Raw genomic sequence first — 6060 nt, 5'->3', positions numbered from 1 at the left:
AGCATGCAAGATAAAGAACTATTTCAACTACTGGGTCATCTTTGTCTTCTCCAACGTCGATCTGAAACAGATACGGTGGCAAACAGATCAATAAAGAGCAATTAAAATTAATTATATCAAGTATCCTCACCTTAATTAATTATAGAACGTAACACTCCAAAGTTTACAGGTGTGAAAAGTAAACCAACTCAAGGAGGAATACTGTAGCAGAGAATTTCTTATTTCAGTGGAATTCAAATAAATATCCAGTTGCACTCGTTCATGGGTCGAAAATTTACTGCATGACGTTACAAGGCGAAGACGAATCAGCAAATCAAGAATATAATCCAGGAAAGACCACACCGATGTAGACACGGGCTGATTCAGTATAACCAAAATGAACATTAATTCTCTCTCATTTATTGTATAACCTGCAGAAATGGACAAAAAAACATTTTAATTACACTTATAATTAAGAAACACAAATAAAAACGCATCAAAAAGCAAGTAAAATAGCTGAATTAATAAAATAAACAAACAACTTTACGCCATTTTACATCACAACCATAAATCTCGACATAGATTAACGTCAAATAACACGACAATTTACGACACAGACAACAGAATAAGGTTAACAGAAAATCCATAGATAGATAAACTTCATAGATACATAAACCCTATAGATAAAACGATAAATATCAATTTATTCTGTGGCAAATAAGTACTGTCAAGTGATAAGGATGCACATTAACCTCAATTTATACTGTTGACGATAGATAATCGTTAACAGAAATTCCATAACAGATTAATAAAGAATAATTAATATTGATCAAGTTATGTATTCTCACCTTAATTAATTGCAGGAAATGGCGTTCTAAAGTCTAACAGTGTGATGAGCTAATCAACCAAATCTAGGAGAGATACTGATACTACTGCAGATAATTTGTTGTTCCGCTTGGATCCAAATTAATTAATTATTAACTAATTCATTTAATAGATATCTGTTACGTCAAAATTTAATCCTCTTCACTTTTCTCCCTTACTTTCAAATAAAAGTCAAAATATATGCGGAAAATTCATAAAAAAAAAGAAACACTCGTACTAAACAAATGAAGCATGAAGTAAAACAAAAACACGTAATAAAAAACCAGTCAAAAACGAATAAAATAACAAAATATTAAAAATGGCGACGTGTTCACCTGATGTCTGTGTCAAGATATAAACTTTAAAAGTTTTGTCAATTTAATTGATGCTGTGGTCAAATACGATGAATAATAATAGAATATGAATCAATCAAACCAAACAACTATTTCAACTTCTGGGTCATCTTTGTCTTCTCCAACGTGGATCTGAAACAGATACGGTGGCAAACAGATCAATAAAGAGCAATTAAAATTAATTATATCAAGTATCCTCACCTTAATTGATTATAGAACGTAACACTCCAAAGTTTACAGGTGTGAAAAGTAAACCAACTCAAGGAGGAATACTGTAGCAGAGAATTTCTTATTTCAGTGGAATTCAAATAAATATCCAGTTGTTCTCACTCATGGGTTGAAAATTAACTGCATGATGTTACAAGGCGAAGACGAAACAGCAAATCAAGAATATAATCCAGGAAAGACCACACCCTTGCAGACTTGGGCTGTTTCAGTATAACCAAACTGCACATTAATTCTCACTCATTTATTGCATAACCTGCAGAAATGGACAAAAAAAATATATTAATTACACTTATAATTAAGAAACACAAACAAAAACGCACCAAAAAGCAAGTAAAATAGCTGAATTAAAAAATAAACGAACAACAACTTTACGCCATTTTACATCACAACCATAGATCACGAAATAGGTTAACGTCAAATAACACGACATTAATTTACGACATAGATAACAGAAAACGGTTAAAAAGAAAATCCATAGATAGATAAACTCCATAGATATATCGATGATAAATGTCAATTTATTCTGTGGAAAATAAAAACTGTCAAGTGATATTGATGCACAATAACCTCAATTTATATTGTTGACAATAGCTAATTGTTAACAGAAATTTCATAACAGATTAATAAAGAGTAATAAATATCGATCAAGTCATTTACTCTTACCATAATTAATTGTAGTGAGAGGCGTTCTAACGTCTACTAGTGTGATGAGCAAAACCAACCAAATCTAGAAGCGATACCACTGCATATAATTTGTTTTTTCGGTTGCTTCCAAATTAATTAATTTCCAATTTCCTCCCATTGTTACGGCAAAAATTAACTGCATAATGTTGCAAGGTGAAGCCGTAAAAAGTATCGGTTGTTTTAGTAGCACCAAAATTAACTGCAATTCCTTCTCACTTGTGGGACAACAATCTATATAGAAACAGGCAAAAAAAAGTAATTAATTACCATTTTTAAATCGAATAAATCAGTATAAATCAGTAACATGCACTAATGGAAAGATCTGTTCCACATTAATTCTGCTTCTTCCATTTCTGAAACGTTGTTTAAAAGTTGTTTATTGAAGCAAGTTACAAGAAGAAGAAGCAAGATATCATTTACTATTTTTAACTGATACTGTTACATACCAGTTCATTGTCATAAATCCTTTTTTTAGCACACTCTCTTCGTTCCCAATGAAAAAAAAGGCACTTTCATGCTTGCTTTACAACCATAGGCACAGCTACTTTCCGAGGCAAATGAAGACTAATGTAACCAATGCTCCAAAATTTCATAATTTAATGGTATCCAGAGTTCTTCTAATGTACCTGTAAAATGAAATCTTATGAAAAAGTGTTCAGACATAATTAATCAAGTATTAAGTAAATAATGTGCAGGATACATTGTTATAGTATGCATGCTCACCTTAATTAACTAAAAGAGCCTCCAAGATGAAAAATTAACCATAGGAGACGACTTATCTTTTCAGTAAGGAAAGGATATCAGTTCCAATCTCTCACAGTTGTTGGCTAATCTGTGTAAACAAACAAAAACAATTATTAACCAATTAATTTAATAGATATCTGTTACGCAGAAAATTTAAATATTTAATCCTCTTCACTTTTCTCCCTTTCTCTCAAATGAAAGTCAAAATATATGCGGAAAATAGTTAAAAAAAAAAGAATTAAACACTCGTATTAAATAAATAAAACATGAAATAAAACAAAAACACGTAATAAAAAACCAATTAAAAGCCAATAAAATAACAAAACATTAATAATGGTGTCGTAGCCACCTGATGTTTGAAGATATAACCCTTAACAATTTTGTCAAATTAATTTATGCTGTGGGCAAATACGAATAATAGTAATAGAATGTGAATCAATCAAACTAACAACTAACCTTTCAGACGAAGAACAAATTAAAACTAATAGCTCGATAAGTTGAATTTAAGAGACGCGAAAACACGTCCTTCCACCTCGAAANTTTGGTAGAGAAGATCGGACAGATTTCGCCAAGGCAAGCTGGGCAGTCGCCTATTGCTCCTATTCCAGATAACCCACTGTACCCTGTCTGAAAGGAAGTAACGCTAGAGTAGACTCGCGAAAAGTGTATAAGACACTTTTAAGATCAACTAAATAGCTAAGCCCAAGGGAAGTCGTTCGGGGAGGCCCTCCCTAATTCCACAAGGGTGAGAAGAAACACACACGATAACGAAACGTTGAATCATGTAGAACTCGTAGGGTAAATGCAAAGCAAATTAGGAAGAATATGCAGTAAGCTAAGCGAAGAGGTAAGCAAGAGACACGTTAGACTACACTACAACTACTAAACGAGTTAGTGCTACTACTACACTACATAACACTACTACTACATACAAAAAAAAAACAAAAGAATCTACAATCAACAATTACTTCAAACAAAAAGAAAAAAAATAAGCATGCAAAACAAAAACTAAATCAAATTAACTATAAGAAACTACAAGAAACTACAAAAAAACAACAAAAACATGCAAAATAAAAAAATAATTTGAATAAAACGAACTTAATAAATTCTACTAGATAGAGCATGCAAGGTAAAGAGACTATTTCAACTACTGGGTCATCTTTGTCTTCTCCAACGTCGATCTGAAACAGATACGGTGGCAAACAGATCAATAAAGAGCAATTAAAATTAATTATTTTAAGTATCCTCACCTTAATTAATTATAGAACGTAACACTCCAAAGTTTACAGGTGTGAAAAGTAAACCAACTCAAGGAGGAATACTGCAGCAGAGAATTTATTATTTCAGTAGAAGTCAAATAAATATCCAGTTGCACTCCCTCATGGGTCGAAAATTTAAAAATTTAATCCTTTTCACTTTTCTCCCTTACTCTCAAATAAAAGTCAAAATATATGCGGAAAATTCATAAAAAAAAAAAGAATTAAACACTCGTTATTAAACAAATGAAACATGAAGTAAAAAAAAACACGTAATAAAAACAGTCAAAAACGAATAAAATAACAAAACATTAAAAATGGCGACGTGTCCACCTGATGTCTGTGTCAAGATATAAACTTTAAAAGTTTTGTCAATTTAATTTATGCTGTGGGCAAATACGAAGAATAATAATAGAATATGAATCAATCAAGCCAAAGAACTATTTCAACTACTGGGTCATCTTTGTCTTCTCCAACGTCGATCTGAAACAGATACGGTGGCAAACAGATCAATAAAGAGCAATTAATATTTTGTCAATTTGTTGTGGGCAAATACGGAGAATAATAATAGAATATGAATCAATCAAACTAACCTTTCAGACGTAGAATAAATTAAAAGTAATTTTGCGAAAAAATTAGCTGGATAAGTTGAATTTAAGAGACGCGAAAGCACGTCCTTCCACCTCGAAACTTTATGAACTTATGATGTGCCAAACGCTCTTTATTGATCTGTTTGCCACCGTATCTGTTTCAGATCGACGTTGGAGAAGACAAAGATGACCCAGTAGTTGAAATAGTTCTTTGGTTTGATTGATTCATATTCTATTCTTATTCTTCGTATTTTCCCACAGCATAAATTAAATTGACAACTTTTAAAGTTTATATCTTGACACAGACATCAGGTGGGCACGTCGCCATTTTTAATGTTTTGTTATTTTATTCGTTTTTGACTGGTTCTTTATTACGTGTTTTTGTTTTACTTCATGTTTCATTTGTTTAATACGAGTGTTTAATTCTTTTTTTTTTGTCAATTTTCGGCATATATTTTGACTTTTATTTGAGAGTAAGGGAGAAAAGTGAAAAGGATTAAATTTTTAAATTTTCGACCCATGAGCGAGTGCAACTGGATATTTATTTGACTTCTACTGAAATAATAAATTCTCTGCTGCAGTATTCCTCCTTGAGTTGGTTTACTTTTCACACCTGTAAACTTTGGAGTGTTACGTTCTATAATTAATTAAGGTGAGGATACTTAAAATAATTAATTTTAATTGCTCTTTATTGATCTGTTTGCCACCGTATCTGTTTCAGATCGACGTTGGAGAAGACAAAGATGACCCAGTAGTTGAAATAGTCTCTTTACCTTGCATGCTCTATCTAGTAGAATTTATTAAGTTCGTTTTATTCAAATTATTTTTTTATTTTGCATGTTTTTGTTGTTTTTTTGTAGTTTCTTGTAGTTTCTTATAGTTAATTTGATTTAGTTTTTGTTTTGCATGCTTATTTTTTTTCTTTTTGTTTGAAGTAATTGTTGATTGTAGATTCTTTTGTTTTTTTTTTGTATGTAGTAGTAGTGTTATGTAGTGTAGTAGTAGCACTAACTCGTTTAGTAGTTGTAGTGTAGTCTAACGTGTCTCTTGCTTACCTCTTCGCTTAGCTTACTGCATATTCTTCCTAATTTGCTTTGCATTTACCCTACGAGTTCTACATGATTCAACGTTTCGTTATCGTGTGTGTTTCTTCTCACCCTTGTGGAATTAGGGAGGGCCTCCCCGAACGACTTCCCTTGGGCTTAGCTATTTAGTTGATCTTAAAAGTGTCTTATACACTTTTCGCGAGTCTACTCTAGCGTTACTTCCTTTCAGACAGGGTACAGTGGGTTATCTGGAATAGGAGCAATAGGCGACTGCCCAGCTTGCCTTGGCGAAATCTGTCCGATCTTCTCTACCAAA

At 32.1% G+C, this 6060-nt stretch overlaps 1 long non-coding RNA gene across 3 annotated transcripts in view; it reads right to left on the bottom strand.

Moving 5' to 3' along the window:
- Positions 1-1080: 1080 nt before the first annotated feature.
- The window catches only part of LOC112903907, a 19321-nt gene continuing 14341 nt past the window's right edge, over positions 1081-6060 (bottom strand). For all 3 annotated transcript variants that reach the window (XR_003231948.1, XR_003231950.1, XR_003231949.1), the window contains 2 exons: positions 2088-2339; positions 1081-1677 (listed from right to left, as the gene is read on the bottom strand). This is a non-coding gene — a long non-coding RNA (uncharacterized LOC112903907). The remainder of the gene's footprint in view (positions 1678-2087; positions 2340-6060) is intronic.

The sequence above is a fragment of the Agrilus planipennis genome, unplaced genomic scaffold (assembly GCF_000699045.2).
Source record: "Agrilus planipennis isolate EAB-ADULT unplaced genomic scaffold, Apla_2.0 scaffold7, whole genome shotgun sequence".
In the NCBI taxonomy this organism is placed as follows: domain Eukaryota; kingdom Metazoa; phylum Arthropoda; class Insecta; order Coleoptera; family Buprestidae; genus Agrilus; species Agrilus planipennis.
This window is presented reverse-complemented; position numbering and strand designations above follow the sequence as displayed.